This window comes from Perognathus longimembris, chromosome 22 (genome assembly GCF_023159225.1).
Source record: "Perognathus longimembris pacificus isolate PPM17 chromosome 22, ASM2315922v1, whole genome shotgun sequence".
Classification (NCBI taxonomy): domain Eukaryota; kingdom Metazoa; phylum Chordata; class Mammalia; order Rodentia; family Heteromyidae; genus Perognathus; species Perognathus longimembris.
This window is the reverse complement of record NC_063182.1, coordinates 13,047,091-13,059,840: the sequence shown is the minus strand read 5'-3', so window position 1 is coordinate 13,059,840 and position 12,750 is coordinate 13,047,091. Positions and strand designations below refer to the sequence as shown.

The 12,750-nt window shown below is 43.9% G+C and overlaps 1 protein-coding gene across 2 annotated transcripts in view; it reads right to left on the bottom strand.

Annotated features, from left to right (window-relative positions):
- The window catches only part of Atg10 (autophagy related 10), a 239,572-nt gene extending 227,840 nt beyond the window's left edge, over positions 1-11,732 (bottom strand). For both annotated transcript variants that reach the window (XM_048331622.1, XM_048331623.1), the window contains exon 1: positions 11,630-11,732. The gene's annotated coding sequence lies outside the window, so the exon portion shown is untranslated. The remainder of the gene's footprint in view (positions 1-11,629) is intronic.
- Between the last annotated feature and the right edge of the window lie 1,018 nt (positions 11,733-12,750).

The following is a 12,750-nucleotide window of genomic DNA, read 5'->3' as shown; positions in this document are numbered from 1 at the left end:
CATCTTCTGTAGCTTCTTCAGGCTGACTGAGGGATGTTGACCTTACCTGGCCAGAAACCTATAGCCTTAGTCTACTTTACCAAGGGCCAAAATAAGGGGCTCACTCCACTTTGGAGTGAGCTGCCAAAATAGCATCAACATTAGCTTGGGTAGCAAGAAAAGAAGGCAAAAAGAAAATTATAACATTATTCAGTCTAACTTTCTTTTCTTGAGGCGAAGGCGAAGTGGCTGAGTCGGGAGATGGAGACCTCCCATGTTCCACCACGGTAGTCATCATCCAGGGCAAAGGGGTCAGCTGGCCTGGCGTGGGAGCAATGGACCCAAGTGGCAATGCCATCTACCTTGAGGGCGGTGGGAGTAGTCAGTAGCACTACGTAGCGTCCCTTCCACCGTGGTTCTAAGGATCTGGGGTTATGCCTCTGGACAAACACCCAGTCCCCTGGTCTGAATAAATGGGGGGTAGGGACAGAAGCGGAAGCATATGCCTTAAGTTGGGGCCACATATTCTTGTGCACAAGCTGCAAATAATCAAGTTTACACAAAAATTCAGTATCATCCAAATCAGCAATTCAGTCTGAAGGCTAGGGATAATGGGCGGGGGGTACCCGTACATTATTTCAAATGGAGTAAAGCGAAGCTGATAGGAAGAATTTCTTACTCTAAGCAGAGCAAAAGGAAGGAGTGACACCCAGTCTGTGCCAGTCTCTAAGGCCAATTTAGTTAAGGTCTCTTTTAAAGAGTCCGATTCATTCTCTCTACCTGTCCTGAACTCTGGGGTCTATAAGCACAATGCAATTTCCAATCCATCCCCAGTGCAGCGGCTATTCCCTGACTTACTTTTGAGATGAAGGCCGGTCCATTGTCCCACCCAGTGGTGTATGGGAAGCCATACCTGGGTAGGATTTCTTCCAGGATCTTCTTAGCCAATGCATTCGCGGTCTCATGCTTTGTTGGACAGGCTTCAACCCATCCTGAAAATTTGTCTACAAAAACTAGCAAATATTTGTATCCAAATTTTCCAGGTTTAATTTCTGTGAAATCTACTTCCCAATACACGCCTGGCCTATCCCCACGGAGGTGAACTCCTTTAGTAACTTGTTGATTGGGGGCTTTGACAGGCCTTGCAATTTTTAACAATATCTTCAATAAGTTGATCTCCTTGTCTAATTTTCACTTTGGAGTGTCAGAGCAAGTCCTGCATTCTTCGGGTTCCCATGTGAGAAGCTCGGTGGATTTTCTTAAGGATCCCGTTACCCAGCCCTTGTGGCAAGATAAGTTTCCCTTCACAAGTTTTCCACCAGTCATTGTTTCCTTCTGTGTCCAGGGGTTTGTGGGCCATGGGAATTTTCTTTATCCACTCCAAGTCTTGGGAATACTGGGGCACAGGAGGCAAAGCTCGTGGCCCTGGGTCTACTAGAGTCAATACTTCTGCTCTGGGCTGGAGGGCTGCTTCCTTGGCTGCCTGGTCGGCTAGATTATTCCCTCTAGTCACCCAATCAACTCCCTTTTGCTGACCCGGACAGTGCATAATGTCAATCTTTGCTGGTTCCCATAGCGTCCGATGAGGCTTAAAATCTCCTGCTTGTTTCTAATGGCTTTTCCTTCCGCTGTCAGTAGCCGAGATTCAGACATTCCAAAATGCAAAAGCAAGGCAAGGCTTTATTCAAGCGAGCTGCAACTCGGGCCTCATCCTACCCGCTGAGTCTCGGTGGCCTTCTTGGTGGTCGTTTCCCGACTTGGCATAACATATATAATCATTGTTCAAACCATTTTTAAATAATTTTTTTCATTACTACTGAGTATTTTATATGATTTTTTAAAGTATCTAATGTGTATAAAACTGATTCTAGTGTATGTTTGATCAAACACATCTTTTCATAAATCTGTAAGTCAGTATCATAATCATGAGACCAAAATACTGCAGAAAATATAACTAAAATTTCTAGAACTTATAATCATTTACAAAAGTGTGACTATTACAGAACAAATTCATATATTTACATATTAAAGAAAATTTTTCACTAAGGATTTCATATTACTATAACTCTAGACATCAATTATTTCACTTAAAAATGCAATTCAAGCGGGACATAGGAGCACAAGTCTGAAAGTGTAGTCCTAGATATTTGCAAAGCTGAGACATAATGACTAAATCATTTAAGCCCAAGATTTAAAGACCTGCCTGTACAACCTAGATAGACATTGTCAGAAAGGAGGGAGAGGGAAAAAAGAAGAGGGAAGAGGAAAGAGACAGGAGACAGGAAAGAGATTTCTAGCTAGGAGAGACAATTCAACTTGAATTTATTTAGATTGGTCAATCACTTACCTAAGGGTCTCTCTTGTCTTTGTGTAGAATTCCTCAAATTTTAGAGAGGAAGGAAGTAGGGTACAAACTTAAATATGAAATCCTAGGCTCTAACTGAAAAGAACCTAATTTTACAGCCACAATAAGTGTTTTGAATTATTACCAAACATTTGAGAAATGCTAGAAAACTGAGACCAAAAAAAAAAAGAATCAGCCAGATGCCACTGACTCAAGCCTGCAATGTTAGCTACTCATGAGTCTAAGATCTTTATAAAGTCAATCCAGGAAGAAAAAACCAGGAGACTCTTATCTCCAATTAACCAGCAAAAAGCCAGAAAGGGAAGTGTGGCTCAAATGTTTGAGCCTTGAGCAAAAAAGCCAATCAAGAGTGAGGCCCTGGGGCTGGGGATATGGCCTAGTGGCAAGAGCGCTTGCCTCGTATACTTGAAGCTCTCGGTTCGATTGCCCAGCACCACATATACAGAAAATGGCCAGAAGTGGCGCTGTGGCTCAGGTGGCAGAGTGCTAGCCTTGAGCAAAAAGAAGCCAGGGACAGTGCTCAGGCCCTGAGTCCAAGGCCCAGGACTGGCCAAAAAAAAAAAAAAAGAGTGAGGCCCTGAGTTCAAAATTCAGTACTAGCACAAATAACAACAAATTTTTAAAAATAAAGTGTATGAAGTAGAACATGCCTGTAACCCAGCTTCTTAAGAAATAGAAGAGGATCAGGTCTGAGATCACAAAAGAGCTTATGTGAAAAACAAAGTCAAAAGATTTGAGGGTGTGACTCAAGGGCAAGGTGTTCAAACAGTGTCAGGGAGAGGAAAAAAACAGTTTACCTACACAGGAAAAACCAAATTAGCCTCAACTATCTTCTCTATAAGAAATATCAGACAATATACTTTGTATATGGTAAACATCAAAGTAAATAAATAAATTTATACTACATATCTCTGCCTGTTAGAGTACCTTTCTTTAACTCAACTTTCAAGCCTATTCATCAATTGGATATTTTCCCATTCAGTTATTTGTATACATTTCCATCCAGTTACTTTTTCAGTATCAGTACTTCTGTATGGTTATTCTTATGATAATCTGAGTATAAACTTAAACCACATATAAGGTTATATTTTAAAGTCACACTTAAGTATAGCATATGAGAAATCAACCACCAATGGTGAAAAATTGAGCTGATTCACCAATTCAAATTATCTTCCTGTCTTTGAAGAGTGAAACTCAGAACAAACTCTGGTCAATACATATGGTAATGAGGCCAGAACTAGAAACTAATAGGTTATGACTTTGACGAAAAATATCCAGGAAATAAGAAAGTACAGAAAACCAGAACATGGTAAAAGAAGCTATACTCTCAGTTCTAGTCTGAACATAGACAGAATAATGTTTCTTTATACTATCTAATGCCATTGGTGTTTTGTTTTGTTTTGTTTTGTTTTTTGCCTAGGGTTGGGATGTAGCTCCGTGACAAAGTGCTTGCCTAGCAAGTTCAACATCCCAGGTTCAATCCCCAGTACCAAAAAAGAAAAGACCAAAAACAAACAAAAACAAAACAACAACAACAAACAAAAAAAAAACGGTTAAAAAAAGCAAATGCCTAGACATTTCATAATGGTAAAAAAAAAAAACAAAATCCCTTAAATTTTTTCTCCCTTGTAAAGTCTTTGTTCAGATATCAATGTACCTTATTTCTAAAAGCTTTTCAGTCATTTAGTCAGCACTTATAATCTATTACTTGCTCTGTGTGGCTTCATGGAAAGAAATACCCAACACTGTAAGGCTCACAGGAAAGGAAACCTGCCACAGGAGTTTATTGGGGGGAGGGGGGGGGCAAACTGCCAGACTACACAAAATGGAGGCATGGGGAGCCAGAGGGGAAGGAAGAAGAAAGAAAGAGAGTTGTGGGCTGGGAATATGGCCTAGTGGCAAGAGTGTTTGCCTCCTACACATGAAGACCTGGGTTCAATTCCCCGCACCACATACATAGAAAATGGCCAGAAGTGGCGCTGTGGCTCAAGTGGTAAAGTGCTAGCCTTGAGCAAAAAGAAGCCAGGGACAGTGCTCAGGCCCTGAGTTCAAGGCCCAGGGACTCCTGTTGAGCCGGATTGTACAGGGACAGGTGAGAGATATGGCTAGGTTGATTGCAACAGGAGGAGTTAACTGCCTCCAGGTGTGCCACTTACCTAGGTAATACAGCTACTGGGTGCAGACTTAAACAGGTGGGCACATCTGCATGGAGCTCTCCCGGGGGGGTGGACCTTACAAATACTACCCAGGAAAATCATGGAAGACCCCAACAAATGGAGCTGGATGCCTAGCTTGAATGCGATTCTTTTTTTTTTTTTTTTTTAAGTTGTTGCTGGCCATGAGGCTTGAACGCTGGGCCTGGGCACTGTTCCTGAGCTCTTCAGCTCAAGGCTAGCACTCTATCACTTGAACCACAGCACCATTTCCAGGTTTCTGGTGGGTAATTGGAGATAAGAGTCTCATGGACTTTCCTGCCCAGCTGGCTTTGAACTATGATCCTCAGTTCTCAGACTCCTGATTACAGGTGTGAGCCACACACGCTCAGTTTTGAATGCAATTCTTGAACAACTGAGTTTGGAAAATTGTATAGGGCCAACCAGGTAAAGACAAATGCATTCTAAAACCAAGTAAAAGTTCCTTTAAAGATAAAAAAGAATACAAAGTATAGATAGATATGTAAATGGTTGATATACAGAAAAATAGATGATAGACAGGCAGATATGAGAAAAGATGACAGATGAAAAGGAAGGAGGACCTGCATAATAATAATCTACAGCATGTAGGATAACCCCAGACATTGAAGAACAGTCCATAAAAATGTCAGAAGAGGACTGTGAATGTAACTAAATGGTAGAACAGCTGTCTGGCATTTTCTGGGCTCAGTCTTCAGCAATGGGGAGGAGAGGAGAGAAGGTCTGGGGGGAAAGGCACAATAGAGTCTCCTTTGAGAAACAGTTATTTGCTTAACAAAGTCTAGAGAACTTAACTCCAGGATTTCTCAGAGTATGCTTTGAAATGTTTGAACACAACTTGCATATCACTGTTTATTTCCAAGTATTAGAAGACAAACTAAAGCAGGTTAAAATTTTTAAGAGCTGTTTTGTAGCTGGGCACCCTGAGGCTCACACCTATAATCCTAGCTACTCAGGATGTGAAGATCATTACATCAAGGTAGGAAGCCAGCCTGGACAGACAAATCTGAGAGACTCTTACCTACAATTGACCACAGAACGTCCGAAGTAGAAGTATAACTCAAGTGGTAGAGTGCCAGCCATGAGCAAAAAAGCCCTAAGCAAAAAAAGTGAGAGCCCAAGGCCTAGAGTTCAAGCCCAAGAACTGGAGTTTGAGTTTAAAAGAGTTTGAGTAATAATGATTCAAAAATCAGGCATCTTAAGAATACAAGTAGGGCTGGGAATATGGCCTATTGGCAAGAGTGCTTGCCTTGTATACATTAAGCCCTGGGTTCGATTCCTCAGCACCACATATATAGAAAATGGCCAGAAGTGGCACTATGGCTCAAGTGGGCAGAGTGCTAGCCTTAAGCAAAAAGAAGCCAGGGACAGTGCTAAGGCCCTGAGTTCAAGCCCCAGGACTGGCAAAAAAAAAAAAAAAATACAAGTAGTGGGCTGGGAATATGGCCTAGTGGTAGAGTGCTTGTCTCATATACATGAAGCCCTGGGCTCGATTCTTCAGCACCACATATATAGGAAAAGCCAGAAGGGGCCCTGTGGCTCAAGTGGCAGAGTGTTAGCCTTGAGCAAGAAGCAGCCAGGGACAGTCTTCGGGCCTTAAGTCCCCAGCCTCAGCACTGGGAAGAAAAAAAAAAGGAATACAAGTCGTTTGGGATTTCACAAAGGCTAGAAGGCAAAGATTGTTATGCCTAACATATAGTAAATAATATGGTTAAAGAAGAGCCATAGCCTTATTTAGATCATTCCAGTGGAAAGCACTTAGAGGCCAGTCACTGGTTGTTTAATTTTTGTTTCCTAGAATATGACAGTTTCCACTGAGTTGAATTTGGATTTGTTTATGTGGGAACCCACAATGATGGAGTCTCCTAAGGCAATGGCTTCCCAATTGTCTTATCACAAGAAACTATGTTTTAGCAGAGTTAAGTGGTATGTTTTCATATTTTCTTTGACCACCATGAAGCCTAGAAATTTCGTCTGTGGCCTGCCTTTAACAACTGTACAAATGAAACAAACAAAAATGTAAAGCTTCTCAAATACACTTTTCCATGTATCTCATCGTAATCTCACCTAAGTTTCATATTTCCATGTCCCTGATTTATCATTTTTAATTAAATCACACACAGTTATGATGTGCCTGAAATACTTTTGAACAAAATAGGATATAAATTTAAAATTACAAGCAACAGAGAAAAAGGAAGGAATAGAAGGAAAACATTATATCTAGTCCCAGAATCACCCTGTTTTTATTAACAGGGTGTGGTGTAAAGCCAGTGCTCTAATACTTGCCTACAACCCTTTGTTTTCAAGCCTTTCTAACTTTCCCTGAGCAGGCTTTGAACTCAACCTCTACAGCCTCAGCTTCTTGACGAAGAGATTACAGGTGTGTGACATGATGATGCCTTGCTCTTTTTTTTCCTCCTCCTCCTCCTCCTCCCCCCTCCTCCTCCTCCCCCTCCTCCTCCTCCCCCTCCCCCTCCTCCTCCTCCCCTTCCCCCTCCTCCTCCTCCTCCTCCTCCCCCCCTCCTCCTCCCCCTCCCCCTCCCCCCCCCCTCCCCCTCCTCCTCCTCCTCCTCCCTCTCTCCTTCTCTCTCTCCTTCTCTCTCCCCCCCCACCCCCCCACCTCCTTTCCTTGCTCCTTCCCACTTTCATAAGTACTGGGTCTTAAACTAAGGGCCTCTTGCTTAGCTGTTTTTTGGTTTGGGGTTTGGCTTTTTTTTTGCATTTCGATCCTAGCACCCTACCACTTTAGCTTTACCTCTACTTCTGGCTTTTGCCAGGTTAACTGGAAGTAAGCATCTCTGGGATTTGTCTAGCAGGCTTCAAACTATGATCCTCAGATCTCAGCCTTTTGGGTAATTAAGATTACAGATGTGAGCCACTGACTTGCTCCACTCTTACAACACTCTACTTAACACAGTTCTTCCTCCCCTTCCCCCCCCAGAGCACCAACTCACAGCTGATGCTAGTTGGGAGGGATGTGGGGTATGGGACACAGGAATGGGAGGCTAAGGAGCATCCACAGCAATCCATGTCCCTAGAGGCAAATCAAAGATTTGCCTCTTTGGATTCTAGTCACCTGAGGACATGAAGATCAAATCCTTAGAGATCTTTATTTTTTCCGCCCAGGAATAAATCTGCGATTTACTTTTTTCCTGGAAACATATCTCAAGGATGAGATTGTGAAGATCATGCTGGTAAGGGGCAGACACGTGCTGGCTACTGAACCAGGCTCAAGACATGTATAACCACTGGTAACTACAATGGCCACCTCAGTCTAGGAGTAAAGGATTCCATGGAGGTAGTCATGGCCAGGCAAGGGAGCATTGTCTAGGCCAAGCTTTTCATTGTACCTATACAGAATAGTGGCTACAGGAACAGAAGCCACAACTCTCCCATGCAAGGTGACAGGCCACTGTGGTTCTGTGGTGGTGCCTCATCCTGGTCCCCAGATGCACTGGTATTATCTCAGTGACTATTCCAAAGAAGCTGCTGCTCATGTCCAGCATTAATGACTGTAACACTGAAAACAGGGGCTGCTCTACCATCCTGGGTAACTTCACCACATCCACCTTTGATACTGTTTCCAAGAACTACAGCTGCTTGACCCACAAACTCTGGGAAAGGACCGTGTTCACTGAGTCTCTATATCAGGAATTCATTGACCATCATAAGAAAAGCACAAAAATGTTCCAAGTAAAGGAACTAAGTTCCAACTATGGCTACAAAATAGGGTCTTCAGTCAATAAAAATAATTAAACCTGTTTAAATGTGTGTGTGTGTGTGTGTGTGTATGTGTGTAATACATGGTCTTTGCCTTCAATAGTTTGTAATCAAATGTATAGTAAAGCTTCAAACGAAAAGAACATTAGAAAATTAAAGACAAAACACAGGGGTCCATAGCTGTAATCTCAGCTGCCTGGAAGAGGGAGGTAGAAGGATGCATATCCCAAGCTTAGTCCAGAGGGGAACGTGAAAGTCCTTAGTTTGAAAAAAAAAAAAAAAAAGCAGAGGATTGAGGATATAACTCACATAGTAGACAGTTTGCCCTGCAAGCTGGAGGCTCAGTCCAACCTCCAGTACTGAAGAAAAAGCAGTTTAAAAAAAAAGGGGGGGGGACAGTAAAAATCAGTGATAAATTGTAGAGTCACTAATGGATTAGAATGAAACCCAAAAAAGTTAGTATGGATTAAACCTTAACTATGTTTCAAAAACTGCAGTAACTCAAACCTTTGCAGGAATTCTGTGAGGTAAGTTACTATGATCTTCTCTATTTTACAGACAAGGAAATTGAGACCTAGAGAGAATAGGTATCTTTCCCAAAGTAATAGCTGTTAAGGAGAGCAATATGACTTAAGGCACTCTGGAACTAGAGCCTGTGCCCCTGAGGAATTAGATTTCAGCTAAATCCAGAATTATAAATGGAAAGAAAGATACAGGATAGAAAAAAGGATGGAAACAAGGAGTGACAGTGAACCCAGAAACAGGTTGAAATGACATAGTATAGACCAGTAAAGTGTCTGTCTAGAAAGAAAATTGAGGATCACAGGAAATTCAAGGGGTGGGGAGCAGGGAACAAGCAGCTTACAAATAGCCCTACCATCAAAGTAGATGCCATTTTTTTTTCTTAAAAGTGAGCAATAAGAAACCATTGTTAAGTTCCTGAGTTCAGAAGGCATGACAAAAAATTTTCCTGGAAAGAAATTACATTTCAGTGATATGAAATGATACTAACTTCAAAACTAAACTCCTATTACCAATTACTCTTCTTGGATCCTATAAACCAACAAGAGATTTCGGTGTGGCAGGCACATTAAAGGATCCTCTGCTTTTACATATTTCTCAGCAACCTTTTCCTAAGAATGCCTTCATATAGAACTGATTTTTCGTCTGTCAGAAGAATTATGGTTCAGGATAGGCCCAGGAAAAAATGTGAGGTCTTTCTGAAAATTAACTAAAGCCAAAAAGAAAAAAGAAAGAAAAAAAGTGAGGCCTATCTGAAAAATAACTAAAGCACAAACAGGACATGGTTTAAGTGGTAGAATGCCAACTTACCAAGCACAAAATCCTGAGTCCAAACCCCAGTACCATACCAATAGCACCATTAAAAAAAAAAAAAGATAAAATTTGTTCCAGATATAGTAACACATGCCTGTAACCTCTGTACTTAGAAGGTGAAGGCAGGTGATTCCAGTAAAGTGAGATTTTTTTTCGTTGTCAAAGGGCTTGAACTCAGAGCCTGGGCATTGTCACTGAGCTTTTTTGCTCAAGGCTATCACTCTACCACTTTGAGTCACAGTGTCACTTCCTGTTTTCTGGTAACTGGAGATAAGAGTCTCTCAGACATTCCTGCCTGAGATGGCTTCCAACCTCAGTCCTCAGATCTCAACCTCCCGAGTAGCTAGGATTGTAGGTGTGAGCCACTGGCACCTAACTTTAAGATTTTTGTATATATAGCCTAAAACATTATGCCTAGATCAACTGTTATACCTTGTAGCAAAATCTCTTTTCAAAAATAAGGAAATTGGTAGGTGGCAAGAAGTAGACAGAGGAAATAATAGTGTAACATTCCATCTTCAAATGAATTCAGTTTAGAATTATCTCCGCTAGTTTCTTCAATTAAAATAGAAATAATGGAATTTTGTAGCCTAGGCTTGCTTCAAGCTTGAAACCCTCTTTGCCTCTGCCTCCTGTTAGGTTATATAGGCTTTAGAGGCAAGAGCCAACACACCCAGCAATAAAAACATTGAAAAAAAATCCATACCCTGCAAGAGTTTAATTTTAATATCTCAATACTTAAGTTTTACCTTTTGCTTTTTTGGTTAAGGTTTTCTACTGTCCGTATTTGATCTTTTGGAAGCAATGACTGGAGTTTCTGCTTAAAATCCTAAAGCAAGGCGCTGCATAGCAGTACTTAGGTCTCAGGAGTACTTTGCCCTCCAATCCTACAAGGCATTAGGCTTTTGTCACTGAGGAATGGAAGTCGTTGTCAAATTATAGTATTACTCAAACGAAGTGAGTCTCTGTCAAAAGTCAGATGAACTCGAAGGAGCAAGCTGAACAGTGAAGTGTGCTCAAAAGCCTCTGAGGGAAGAAGTTCAAATATTGAAGAATGATGGAGCCTAAAGCCTATGGTGGGGTCCGTAGTGCTACCTAATCAGAAGCTGAGGTAGGTCAGCTTCATCCTAAAGTTCCAGACCAGCCTAGGAACATAGTGAAAACGGAAGGAAGGAAGGAAGGGAGGGAGGGAGGGAGGGAGGGAGGGAAGGAAGTCAGGACAGAGGGCAGCCTCAATATTGTCTGGCTACATAAGGGTTAATATCCTATAAAACCATAATCTTATTTTTTTCTTCCTAGGGGGAAATAAATTTGCATCTCCATTACAGAAAAAGATGTCGTTGCAGAGCTTGACCCTTTGTCAATATTATGTCAAATAAAGCACCTCCCCTAAATCATCCTCAGGTGAGCCTGTCCAACACCATTTTGCTTCTGCCAAGGTCCTGTGGCCACCCTATCTTACTGCCAAGATGCTCATGATTTTTAACCACAACGAAAAGTATCTTTCCTATAAATCTGTTAACTCTTCCTTTACACCTTCCCCTGCTTCCTGACTGTATAGGTTTTGAGGAGGGTGTGGGTTATTCCTACGGATACTGGCAGCTGAAACCGTTGGGGGGCTGGGGGGGCGGTAATTTCGTATCCATTGTTTCGGCCTTACACTAAGGCTGGCTTTCCGTGGGATTTTAAACCGCAAGGGAAGACCCCCGTGGAGGGGGATCCCCGTGGAGGGGGAGCCCTCAAGTGCCGGCCACACTGGTTGCTCGCTATGGCGGGGGGTGGGGGGGAGGACCCGGGAGGGGGGGAGGGAGGTGGCGGGGTGCCCTTCCGCCGTCCTTCCGCGTAGCCCTCGCCGGGACGCCCGCGCCCGGCCTGCAGTTCGGCGACCGGGGCCCCGGCTCCCCAGCTTGTTAGGAGCCTGGCTGACCTCCGCACGTCCGCGCACGCCCGTCCTCCACGTCCGTGGAGTCGGACTGGGTGAGGGCCGTGCGGGAAGCGGCCTTCCGAGGCCGCCGACGCGGGCTGTGGGAATACTCACCCCGCTCCGCTCCGCCCGGTCCCCGCAGCCGGGGCGGGGCGACGGGGCTGAGGGAGGCGGGGAAGGGAGAAGGTACGGGCGGGCAGGAAAACTACTGCCCCGACGCCGGCCTTCCAGGGGAGGGCTGGCTGCTTGCGGGGGCCAGTGGGGGGGGGGGGAGCGAGGCCGCCAAGGCCGCGGCGAGGAACGGAGCCGGCGAGGCGAGAAGCCCTCAGACGCCGTAGTTGCGGGCGGCCACGTCGGAGCATGCGCACGGCATTTTCCCGCGCGCGCTGCGGACCGCTCTGCGCAGGCGGGTGACGTGATCAGCCGCGCGCTCCAGGCTGGGCCGCGGGGAGGCGGGAAGGGAGGAGAGCCTGGAGGAGGGAGGGGGGAGACACCTCCCTGCTGAGGGCGTGGACCAGCGCCAAAGGCCACGCCCCCCCGCCTCCGGCAGCCCACCCCCGCCCTGGGAGGGGACCTTGAGGGTGCCTTCCGCCGAGGACAAAGACAGCCAGCCAGTGCTTGGAGCTGAGGAGCAGAGGGCAAGATGAAACTTGGGGGAAGGGTGCCAGCAGTTTCAAGTGTCCGTACACCGTCCTCCAGCAAAATGTCTAATGTCTGCAATATAAAGGGGCAACCACTGGAGAAAGAGTAGAATGAGAGCAACGGCATGCCAATAAGCACAGTGCAGAAAGTGCACACGGGGCTGCACGCTCACAACTTAAGGATGAAGCAAGAAGTCAGGCATTTGAGTACTGACAGTAATAGTACCATCTGTGGCATCATGTATATGTATATATATATTACACATATATTACATATATGTATTACACACCTGAGATAAGCTAACTAAGCAGGTACTGTGAAAAAGCTTTCACATGCAAAAATAAGAATGCATCACTTTGCATTATGCTTAATAGTTTAGAAACACTTTTTCATAAACCCATTATGCCATGTTAACTGAAAATAAATGTTTGCTGTGGAGATTAAAGTATCATGATTCACCTATCAAAAACAAGGAAATGAAGTAAATTAGCTAGTTTCTCTCATTGTATCATCCTTTGCAAAATATAGGCCTGTTTGTTTACCCTACAACACTATAAAGTGTTTGAGTAATGGTGGCTGATGTCTGTAATCCT